Below are 13,622 nucleotides of genomic sequence, written 5' to 3' on the forward strand. Positions count from 1 at the left end.
CATTCATGACTTCAAAATTACGATTTCTGTCGTTTGGAATACATATAATTAACAAACACCACCAATGAGTCAAGATAGATGTATGAAACAAACAACATGGACGGTAAAGGTAACCCGTGTCAAATCATTTTATGAAATTCAGTATGCATTGTCTCGGATATAACAAATTGGTGAGTGCTTTGCAATGTTATTTGGATTTTCACAGTTGATAATCCTGACATTTTGTACTTGAAAACCAAATTTCTGATATGATAAGAAATTGTCCTTCCACGCTTCCTTTTTTTCATTTTCGTATCGTTATGAAGATGGGTCTCTTGACTTTGTTGTTCCGAATGGCAAAGAAAAGACAAGTCTGGACGGTGAATGAACAGTAAGCACATGGTAAATGCAAACATCTGAACGCTGACAACACGGCGAACGCTTTGTTAATGGTGAGCGCATTGTGAACGAACGATGAGCGATGAGTTAGTGGTCAAGTACAACGTTTCAGTGGCTGTAGCTATTGTATTGTAAGAGGATTCCAATAACAATCAAGTGTTACAAACGGACGAAAAATGCACCAAATATAGAAAATTCGCGTATAATCAAAATACAATTGCTTTTGCCTCTTTGACCCCCCACATTCAAAAGCATCCAATAACTCCTTCCTTTCTGTTCTAAATCACCCTTTCCCATCCTTTAACGGCAAATTCTAACTGACCATTGCATGTTTATGCATTTTTAAAGTTTGTCAAGTTGTCCTAAAGGTTTTACACAATTTCTAATGAAGCGGATTAAAATGAAGGAGGTATGCTATTGAGACATTAATTGTAACAGATTGTCTTTACATTTTTCAGTTTATTCCTCTAATGGAATGCACAGAAAAATTGCTGAGCTTTCCAAGGTACATGGTCCAGTGGTACGCTTGTCATTTGGTTAGTTTAATTATCTCCACAGCTTTAGTACATGGCGTAGATTTGTACTTTGTTTGATATTTAATTATTTGTCTTGAAAATAAGAGCATAATCACAATATAAACATATGATATCATCTTGTATTTTATTGTATCAAATTGTATTTTAAAACTCGTCAAACTAAAACCATTGAGATGATATTAAAATCAGGATTTTACAAATTACATTATATATACGAATGCAAGTCTCTCGAAAGATGCTCGATCGAGATTCCTTAACATTCATCTTACTTGCATAAAAGAAAGATATGAAAATATGCTATTTTCACAGTTTCTTTTATGTTAGAAGACTAAACCTATCCTTAAACATACATTTTGAAACTCGTATGAATTAGAGGTAATAAAGTCATATTAAATGTGCTCACCACTCTCTGAACCATTCATACTCCAACTGCCCTTTCAAAAGACGAAATTCTTCAAAACCATGCTTCAGATTTAGACACATTTAATATTCCAGTCAATGGGTCGAATGAATATGAGTTACCGTACCTATACTGGATTCCTAAACTACATAAAAACCCTTACAAAGATACATTGCTGGATCCAGTAAGTGCTCTACCAAGCCCCTATCTTTGCTCCTCACGAAAATGTTAGCAGCTGTGAAGGAAAAACTTCAAACTTACTGTGTGACTACATATGCCAGAAGTGGTGTTAATCAAATGTGGATTCTAAAAAATTCTAAAGAACTTTTAGTAAACTTGAAATCACAAAATTTTTCCCAAATCAATAGCATTAAAACCTATGACTTTTCAACACTATACACGACCATTCCCCACGATAAATTAAAGACTAGACTTTTTGATATCATAGACAGTTGCTTCTTCAACAAAAACGGAAAACTGAAATATTCATATCTAGTGATCAGTCATTCAAAAACTTACTTTGTTAAATACCACTCTGATTCCACGCACAAGTACTCTGAAGTTGAAATAAAAAATATGCTAGAGTTCCTCATTGACAATATCTTCGTGGTCTTTGGTGATCAGGTTTTCCAACAGTCTGTTGGAATTCCCATGGGCACGAATTGTGCTCCTTTGTTAGCTGACCTGTTTTTATATTCATATGAAGCAGAATTTATTCAAAAACTTCTACGTGAGAAGAAAAAATCTCTCGCTGTGACCTTCAATTCGACTTTTAGATATATCGATGACGTTTTGTCTATTAACAATGATAGCTTTCATTCATATGTCGATTTGATATATTCCTGTGAGCTCGAAATAAAGGACACCACAGAGTCGTCCACTTCTGCTTCATACTTAGATATTTTATTGAAAGTAGACATTAACGGCAAACTAACAACTCAACTGTATGACAAACGGGATGATTTCAGCTTCTCCATCGTCAACTTCCCACATTTATGTAGCAATATTCCATTATCACCTGCATATGGTGTTTATATATCTCAACTGATTCGATATGCAAGAGCTTGTTCTGGGTATAGTCAGTTTTTAAATCGAGGTAAGCTACTGACAAACAAGTTGATGGTACAGGGATTTCAACAGTCTCGATTGAAGTCAGCATTTCGCAAATTCTATGGTCGTTATAACGATCTAGTTCGTCAATACAACCTCGCATTGGGTCAAATGCTGTCTGACGTGTTTCATACCGATTGTTAAGCCGTTCTTGGCACACTGATTTTAACTGCGGATAACTCCGTTTACCTGATCAGGATATGGGGCTCACGGCGGGTGTGACCGGTCAACAGGGGATGCTTACTCCTCCTAGGCACCTGATCCCACCTCTGGTGTGTCCAGGGGTCCGTGTTTGCCCAACTATCTATTTTGTATTGTTTGTAGGAGTTATGAGATTGATCACTGTTCGTTATCTTCACCTTGCATGCATCTATATATCTTCTCTAACTTACATACAATACAAATATACGTCCCACACCCATGGTATTTTTTAATGATACTGAAGTTGTGCGGGAAGCAATGGTGAAAAAGAAGGCAGATTTTGTTGGACGATCTAAATTTTCATCAGGTACTTACATTCATACATTTGAGTACACCACACCTGTATTATAATGGGATATGTAATTAGTACAATAAGATATGATACCGGTATTTTATTCTTTGAAGGTACATATGAAATAATAATTATTTTTTGCTTCCAAACTAACATACGTAACGTATCTATAATTGCGATAAATAATGAATGGTGCTAGGTAACTTGAAGGGGCATGGGCACGATCGAGCTGAATTTATTTTTCTATTTTGGTGACCTATAGAAATACCTTAGTTATGCATTCTAAACATTAAAAATGGAAAAATAAAATTTTAAAATTTTCAGCTCAAATCGTGGCCTTGCCCCTTTTAAGACAATAAAATATAATGTCATTACTCACATGTGGAAATTGTCAACCCAGACGAGATGTTTAGTGAAGGAGGCAAGAACATAGCATTAGGTATCTACTCACCCACGTGGAAATATCACAGAAAGATAGCAGACAAAGCTATTTGGTAAGACTTAAACATAGCAATAGTTTGGAGGGGTATAACTTTGTCCTACATGTATCATGGTTACCAGATTTTGTTATGTGATATGTTTTGGTGTTTGTTTGTTTTTACAACATTATGATGTTATTGATTTCTCTGTGGAGTACAAAGAACACCACAGCACTGATCCGATTCATTTACATTAAAACTTCAGATTCTACAGTGAAAGTCATGTTCGATTCCATGCAGCAGTGCAAAAGTTATATCATTAGATATTGCAAAATGTAATTATTCGCTGACTGATGTTTATTAAACCCACATTAAATCCATATATATATATATATATATATATATATATATAGAAAGCACAAACAAACAATTATAGCACCCAACCTTACATTAACCCCTAGGATCTAAACGATACATGTGATAATCAATCAATTAATATAGAAAGCACTAAATAATCACAACTAGGTACTGAAAATTTTCACCCCAGCCCGGGGTCGAACCAGCGACCTACGGCACCCACCGCCTAACAAGACTGTCAAACCAGTGCGTAAATCCACTCGGCCACAACGACTTGAAGTTCCAACAACACCCGAAACCTCAAAGTGTCGGATCCACAACATGGATACAAGGTCAAATACAAAAAATTATACAAAGCACTAAAATGACCAACGACACGAACAACCAGATTGTCAAATTTCGGGACGACCCGTCCCTTCTTCAGGACAAACGAAAAGAATTACATAATGTGGCCAATATCAACAGAGACTACATATAAATACATCTAGCATTACAACTACACTAATCTACAAACGTATTTACAACGCAGACTACATGTTGTTGTTGTTTTTTGGTCTTTAAGCTTGCCAATCAATGTTAAAAGTGGAGCGAATAAGGACATGCCTTATTCGTCCAAAGAGCTGATCCAAAATGTACGAAGTGATAAAAATAGACTTAATTAATCTCAAGTTGAACGAGTCAACCCAATTACGTTGACAAATAATAATAATTGATCCACTGCAGATTTTAGGAAAATATTAGATTCCTGGGTCAGAGAAATCTAGACATCATTAAATGATAAGAAAGTATTGTAAAAAAAAAATTTAAAAAAATTCAAGACTCTCCAATATGTTTGCAACTAGGAGAAATGGTCACAAGCTATTTTACACCCGCATCCCTCTTGGATCGAACCACTATAACTTTTAGGATTACAATAAATCCTCTCCCAACAATGTGCACATCTGCAAATGGCAATGAAGCATTGTACAACGTTTCAAGTTTATCAGATAATCCATACAGGAGGAGAAGCATTTTAATGCACAATTTTAAGCAGGTGTTAAGCCCCGAGGGAAGAATGGTAGCTTGTGTATAGCTTCCGGAATACACGGGATGTTACCTGTGTTACCTGTACGTTTTCGTAAGATAAATCATAAGTTCAATTATTTTTCTTGTGCATGTTATTAAAAATATTGTTAAAAAAATTAATGAATCAAACATGTTAAAGCACCTTAAATTTATTTTGTAATTGAGGACGTTAGCCATTGAAAAATTAGGCAGAAAATTCTTAATTATAATCATATAGTTTACTGCCTAATTTTTCAATGTTTCCAGCTCCAGCCACGGGGAGGCCTCCTCAAAGTAGAGCCATATTTTTTTTTTGGGGGGGGGGTGTCTTTTTAACATGCTTACACATTTATACAAGATCGTGGATAAATCTTCTCCAGATCCTTTCCCGGTAAGCATGTCCTTGGACCCAAGGTTCTCTTTGTTCGTCCTGAAGTGGCCTGATACACTGACGTGGCTTGTCGGTCCACATTTTCATTCCAGTGACAAATCGCCAGTGATGTCCGCATCTTGTAGGACTCGTCACCGAAATGAATCCTTTTGTCCAAGAAAATGTTGAGCACATTGTTGAAAGATTCAACATAAAATGTGTCCATTGCATACACAAAGTCCTCGGGAGACTTATAGACCACAGTCTTCCTTATAGCCGTCTTCAAAAGATCCTCAGCCCTAGGGTCTCGGATCAACAACTTGCTGGGCTCATAATTGGGATCTTGTCGACACCTGCTTTCATCGGAACAATTCTCATGTATGTTTTTATAATGTTCCACTACATTGTCCAATTTCTCCCTAAGAATACGAGGATCGTTATGACAATTTCTGATGGAGTACTGTACATGCACACGGACGGAATGTACCTTGTCCGATATTTCCTCATGCCACGTCTGCCTGTGTTGCCTTTTTGATCCCTTTCCGACAATATTGATGGCCCTCTCCACAGATTTTGCTGCATGCCAGGTATCATTCTGATTCAGAGTGTCCGGTCTTTCCTCCCTTATATATTTATTTACAGACGCATTCCTGTCGTGTGCATGAACGTGCACTCTGACGGGTCCTCCTATTGAAGGAATGTCACTGTCAAAGTATTCATATAAACGCCTTGTTCCGAGAAGTTCATGTCTCTGGGTGCACAGGTCATCTGTCTTAGTTACATGCTCTTCTCTTATGACTTTGTGCGAGGAACTTCCAATGCACACCACGTTGGTATCCTTGGCATTGCGGCGACATCCATGCCTAGCGTCGGTAAGGATGCTAATGGCGCCATCTTCTTCTTCCGACAATGTTATCTCTTCTCGGAGTGCGTTGTCACAGGAAATATTTGTTTCGGCGCCCACAGCTTCAGCATATTGTGAAAACAAGTTCCTCTCATCCTGCAGCTGCTGTGGATAGAATCTCATGCCATTCTGGAGTCGTTCGATCTGATTAGGCAGGATGCCGGTGCTGATAGTAGCATGCATCCAGCGTGCGTTTACGAGAAATGTTCCATTAGGTAAGTATGGAGAACTGGTCCATGAAATATTATGTCCATATGCACACTGTAAACTATAAAGCGTCTGCCAAACATACAGATTCCTACGAGAATCCCTTCGTACTGCTGCGGATTTTCTGGCGATATAACGACCATCGTCCCACACCCCACGATGACTCAACATAGTCCAGAATTTCTTATAAAGTTTTTTTCTGTTAGAGTTATTTTTTCTGGACGGCACACCGGGATTTTCTGGCCACCAAAGTTGTCTGTGCGACTCGTCCATAACGCACGGCCTACACCAACAGTCGGGACATTCAGCTCTTCCGGCATTTCCCTCAATAGCTGGTCCATGCGAAGAGGGTACTTCCTCAGATATAACTTCTTCTTCCTCGGCATCCCAATCCCAACCATTGTATGCAAAAAGGGCCCTTACAGCGGATAATTTCTCTTCTGATAGAATTGCAGTTACTTTTGTTGCCATGTTTCGTCGTAAAATGACGCTGATAAAATTTCAACTGAATATAAACGGAATTTTAATGACGTATTTACTCATAATTAAAATTTTGATAATAATATATAAACACGACATTTCCAATGAGAGTCGGTACAGTCTCTTGAGCATAAAATCCATGTCCATGTAATTATGTTCTAACCATCCATAATTATTTATCGCACCTCTTCCTAAACACAACCCATCATAATTTATTATAATTGATGTAATTATATGTCAGATTTTCTACTCAATACATTATATTTTGTGACTATAGATGTAATACAAAGCCATAATTTTCTTATCAAAACTTTCTCTATCGAGCTGGCATACTACGCGGTAAACATCAAAACATTTCACGGACGCCTCGATCGAGAGACGAGGTGGACAATGTATACACACGGATTAGTAACTAAATGTCCATCAATTTCTAGCATCCAATCTGAAGCTAAATTTCTCCTGATTGACAGGGGTTTACAGAGGTAAAATTGAAGGCGGTGCTTATTTCCTCGGTCTTTAATTACAATAAACAAGTACATCCATACATACAAGACTAGTTCGGATATGTTGTCATGTCTGACGAACCGTAACGAGTAGGATTTAAAAGGGTAGTTTGTTAATTGGGAATACACAATGACTGACCAGTGTCCCCACTACATTTTTTTTTTAATTTCCGAACTAAACATCGTGTAACTGTTTATACCATACATATATGAAATATTCAAATTGTACATTGTAGAATACCAGGGACTAAATAGAGTTACAATGGGAGTAGTTTTTTAATTGGAAGTACACAATGACTGACCAATATTTTCCGTTTGAAAGTGCCATTTCTATCTGGTCAAAACGAGCTTTTTGTCAATTTTGGACCATAAATCCTGCAGGAAGAGGGATGGCTTCCGCTCCTCCGCCTCTAAAGTTGTTTTTCTGATTTCAAAATATTAAAAAATAATCCTCGTATGATTATGTATCCTAGATATTTAAAGTATTCGAAATGTTAACGTTGTTTATTTCAACTTTCAATATAGTTAGGAAGCTAATATTAAGTGAATAACGCTAAATATTACCGCAGATATCCATTGACTTCATTTACCTAATTAGTAGATCAACACAATACGTCTACCTAATAACTGGCGGTTCCAGGGGGTTAAACTGCAATATCAATACTTTGCTCTTGAAGAAGAAGAAGAAGAAGGGGGAATAACCAAACAAATAAAAACTCCAAATAAGCAATGAAACATACGAGTAAAGATCATAGGAATTTATCACGTACAAAATCAACTCACGACTAAGTAGTGTCAGTGGCAACATAACGGTCTGTATTCAATGATGAAGTTTGTTTATTAGAAATACACAATGACTGACCAGTGTTTTACGTTCAAGGGTAATGTCTATCTGGTCAAAATGGGCCGCTTGTCAATATTAGAAATTGAATTGTGCGAAGTAGGGGTGGGTGTCGTTCTCGGTTATCCACCGCTAAAGTTAATAAACATCATAACATCATATGATGAAGGCATGCCTTTATATATATATATTATTCAAAATGTTTACATTATATTTACATTTATTTTAACTTTCAATAAGTTAGAATGATAGGTGAGTACATGCACCGCTGTTATAGGCATCACCAGAATTAATTTAGCTAGTGGCGGATCCAGGGGGGGGGGGGGGGTATTATAAGAAGTAGGTATAAAATCGTTGTAACGGTACATGCACTTTGCTTTTTCAACAATGATAAATAAATCAGATAATCCTGATATATAAATGTCCGAAATCATAGAAATGTATCACAATACAAAATCGTTGACTAAGTAGTGTCAATAGATTGATTTAAGGTTTCATGTCCAACGAAGCGTAACGATTATGATTTACGAGGGTAGATTGTTAATTAATTGGGAGTACACAATGACTGAACAGTGCTTTACATTCAATAGTCGTGTATATCTGGTCATTAAGTGGCTGGGGAAATAAATAGTACTATGCGTGAGGGATGGGAATGGGACGGGGGATCCGCCCATTCGCCACTGAAGTTATAATTTGAAAAATAAACATCGTATAGTTAAATTCTTTTGCGTATACAAGGTATTCAAAATATTAACGTCATCTATTTTATCATCCAATGAAATTAAAATGATAAGTGAAGACTGTTGTAACCACACAACTTGTGTAACTAATTAGTGGCGGATCTCGGGGTTAATACATTTGTAAGTAGACCTAAAAATTTGCGATAACATTGCTTTGCTTTATGAGTAAAAAAGTCTACAATATTCATAAAACATTGATACACAATTGTCGAAAATCATAGAAGTTAATCACTATAAAATCACTCGAATGTTTAGAACACTTAGAGCCGAACTTCCCTAGAGTCGAGACGTCTGTTAACCGTTTATTCGGACACGCCTGTCAAAGTCTTTTCGACGCTTCAGGTAATGGTAGCAATCGGAGAAAGTACTTTCACTTGAGAATGAATACGATTGTAGAAGGGAGGGAAAGATGGACCGAAGCATGCATTTTGTAAAACGATTCTTGTGTTGTTAAATAATCGAGAGTCTTATTTGAGATGTCTGATTCGGTTCACTAAACAACTTAGCATCACCTAGCAGAGTTCATCTTTCACCGTAAGCACTTAACACTAATTTTAGAATATGTAAACAAGTTGTAAGCTAGGCCTATTCCGTAATTCAACAACATATCACAGGAACTGGTAATTTAATATGTAGTAATAATACTGCTACCCTTTATAAAACCACAAGGATGGTGGGTGACGATAATTTTAAGAACTATTTTGAAACGAAGTTTTGAGTGAAGTATCAGCCCTTGTAGGTTTTTTCCCCCAATAGCAGCTGATTAGGGGATGGTACGGTATATGGTATATACCCACACTATTATTAATACACTGACAAAATTACCATTTCCTGTGAACATATTTTAACACCTGACGACATATGAAGGGTTGTGAATAGTGAATGTGAGCAACTGCATGTGAATGCACGGGCAATGGAAGTTGATTTAAATAGATACATGTAGTATGTGCATGTATATATATTTATACATGCACATACTATATATTTACATTAACTTACAGTGCCCGTGTGTGAATGAGTATTTCATACTGTTCTTGTCTGCTTGTTGCAATAATATAGCCCCGTCCAATTTTATATGGATGTTTTTGTGCAAGGGTTAAATGTATACAATTTAAATTGCATGGGGAAAAGTTTAGTAATGCAGAGCTCTAATATCCTTTATTATCTCTCATGTTTTTTAGACATTTATTCACAAACACATAGGCCTACGCATAAGAGTTTATAATTACTATATATATTTAAAAATTAATGTCATGCCTTGGCTTTTAAGTACATTTTAAGAATCATGACAAACAACACTTTTTAAGATACAATTTTCTGTTTTATTGTTATATTCATGGAATAAAAATCCCATCCTGTGTTTTATTTGGGATATCTATTCCCATTCATGCTCAAATAGGATATTTACTGCCATTTCATGTTCATTATGGAACATTTCCTCCTATGGGACATTGTATCCCATATTAAGTTTAAATATGGGAGTTAAAATCCTATGGGAGAAATTATATTTTTTCTCCCATAGGATTTTTGGTGGGAGTGAAAATCCCCCAAGTGGGATCAAAAATCCCTCCAAAATCCCATGGGATTTTTTGATTTCAGGTGAAATATCTTAAAAACTACAATAGGTACAAGTGTAAATGTTGGTGCATGTCTTGTGAGCATAAAATCCCATCTTTTTTTGTAAAGGGTTTATTTGTATCCTTAATAAAAGGGTTGGCGAAACTCCGGACTTTTGTCGTGTCCAGAGTTAAATGTCGCACTGTTTAAAGCTAACTCGTACCCAGAGAGATTCTATTTTAACTATGCATTAAGAATATATAATTTATAAAAGATAATAATAAGTAAAAAAAAATATCATCACACACACAAAAAATAAATAAATAAATAAAAATAAACTATGTAAATGAAGTAAGAAATGAACAAAATTTGAGAGAAAGATAAGGTAAATAACAAGTTTGAATAAGTAATCAAAGTGGACCAACTCCAAACAAAAACAAAGAACAAGCAACCTAGGAAATTGAATCAACATCAGACATTCCCGTACTGATCATGTCTAGGGTAGACATGCAAAAAACATAGAATCACGGGAACTGATAAATGGGATTTACATGTAAGCAATCGGTTATGAAGGTCAAAGTAATTAAAAGGGCTGGGCTGATTGTAAAAAGAATTGAAAAGAAAAACATGTGTTCAAAAATGGTCATAATATAGAGTATGTAGGTCATATATATATATAAGACTCTTAAGTGCGATGGTCGCTCCAAAGTCCGATGGTCACGCCAAATTGCGATGGTCTGCGCCAAAGTGCAATGTTTGTTAACGTTACGGACGCCAAAGTGGGATGGTCACGCCAAAGTCCGATGGTGCAGGGTTCAGTAACGTTTCCGACATCACGTCATTGTGACATCATTCTTAACGTCTTTCAAAATGAAACCGACGAAATACAACGTCAATTTGCCCTAGCAAAAGGTTCTTTCTGCTGCAGTGCTGACACCAACTTCTTCGGGAGGCACGGGTGATTCAGATTGACATGGACGACAGCAACGTCAAGGTTTACACTGTTGAGGATTGTGAGAACGGCAAAGTACATCTGTTGTCGAACTATCTACTTCGTCCAAACATCCTTTGATTTAAGATCATTTATAACCTGCGATTTACACGTAATAAATTCCTGGGGGGTATGCTATAATGCAAAACATTCCATACGATTTTGCGTTGGAAAAGTTTGTGCTTAATAATACTACAACTAAATGGTATTGAAATAATTTCTTATTCTTATTTTTTGTGCACTGATATTTTGTTGTAACAACACACTATTGGTACAGCCTGCACCAAAACACTGTCGTTTACAAGCCATTGGACTTCGGCGTGGCACTCCATCGCACTTTGGTGCATTAGTATGCACAATCGGACTTTGTCGTGTCGGCACCATCGCACTATGGCGCATTCGTCTCACCCCATCGCACTTTGGCTTGTCAGACCATCGCACTTCAGCGCATGAGTGTGGACCATCGCATTTGACGTGTCACACCGTCGCGGTTTGGTGCAGACCATCGCACTTTGGCGTGACCATCGCACTTTGCAGTCCCATCGCACTTAGAGTCCAATCGCACTTTGGAGTCCTACATATATGTAATGGGAATAGTGAAATTAAAATGCTTGAATTTGTTTTAGAATATTCAATTATGAAAGAGGTAAAGATAATGAACAGTGATACAATGATTAATCTGATCTTCTTCGACGCTACCTATAAACAAAGATGGTCATCCATGTGCCGGATTGTAAGCTATAGCAGACGGTCTCAGTGTTTTAGATTATTCAGTCATATAATAGAATAATTGATAACTCACTCGGTGAAGATGATGCATTAGCTACCCACAATATTCACCTCGTCCTCTAGACTTGTGAGTATTTTACATTTTGGGTAGTTATAGCCTCATCGGTTAATATTCGAGCGGAAGTACATGTGCAGTATTAGACATTCTTTAGCTAACCATACAAAAGGAAGGATTCGTTGTCTCCAGTGGATCTTTTTAGCAATATTTGGCTGTTCTCCTTATTTAGGAAAGTATCTTTTTTTATAGCTCAGATTGCTGAACTTTGGTTGTTCCTTTAAGCCTTACGTGGCTGGTATATTTTATACCTATGTGGTATCGTATTATAACCTAGGTGGACGAACCTAGCTAGTCCATTTGCCTGCTACCAAATATATTAAAATATATTAATTATTTTGAGTATTGGAGGATTATTACCTTACTTTTAGATTTATTGATTGAATGATGATCTGTTGAGTGTTTATGCTAACTTTGAATGCTAGAGGATATCTCTCACTGCGTATAGGGTAATAGCCTCATCAATTAGTATCCGAGCGAAAGTACAGGTGACAAATTAGTCATTTACACATAAGAGCTTGTCCTGCGTATGGTCAGTTCTAAATTCGAGGCAGGTTACTGAGAAATAAGTTGCTGTTACAGTGGTTTTAATAGTCTCATTTAAAGTTTCATTGGCTGTGATGCTGTCTGACATGCTTCATATTGAGGTCTTTCTTTACACACTGATTTTGATTAGGGATTACTCCGTTTCCCGGATCGAGATATAAATCCCATAGGGATCAACGCAGGTGTGACCAGTCGACAGGGGATGCTTAATCCTCTTAGGCACCTGTGGTATATCCAGGGGTCTGTGTTTGTCCTACTCTTCATTTTGTATACTTTATAGGAGGTATGCGATTGATCGCTATTCGTTATCTTCACTATTTCTCTAGACATCCATGCTTGGTTGTATACAATATGTATCAAGAGGAGGAGGATTATGGTGATAAGTCCCCCCACACCATCCACCCTTTTTACGAATGTTATGGTTTTGGTTGTTGAGAATAGGTCAGTCATTAATAATAGACCCAATTTCCGTGTTGCCCAATAGTTCTTTCCCTTTGTGGAACTCTTACACACAGTGAGACGCAAAACATACTATCGTCCACACGCGGTGGGTACAAATGCTTATCGCTGCCCTCATGTATTGCCGGAAGGCCGATTATCAGAAAACATGCAACCACCCAATCTGCAGGGACACACAATATTAGTAAGTTTATTAGTATTTAATAATAAATTAGCTTAAACAATTGATAATCACCATTTTTCTATGATTAAAATATCACTCGTGCAGAGGAGGAAATAGAAAATAATTTCATATTTAATTTAATGGCCTAATGCAAACAAATATTATTTTTGATATGGTCAGTTTAATGTATACCAACGGCTGATACATGTAAAAGCAAAATTTACTCTTTCATGGCTTTTATCCGTATTTACATAGCTAGTCTATGGTATATGTATACATC

At 36.7% G+C, this 13,622-nt stretch overlaps 1 pseudogene; it reads left to right on the top strand.

Moving 5' to 3' along the window:
* Nucleotides 1-1,853: 1,853 nt before the first annotated feature.
* The window catches only part of LOC125668173 (steroid 17-alpha-hydroxylase/17,20 lyase-like), a 31,759-nt pseudogene continuing 19,990 nt past the window's right edge, over nt 1,854-13,622 (top strand).

This window comes from Ostrea edulis, chromosome 4, assembly GCF_947568905.1.
Source record: "Ostrea edulis chromosome 4, xbOstEdul1.1, whole genome shotgun sequence".
Lineage (NCBI taxonomy): Eukaryota > Metazoa > Mollusca > Bivalvia > Ostreida > Ostreidae > Ostrea > Ostrea edulis.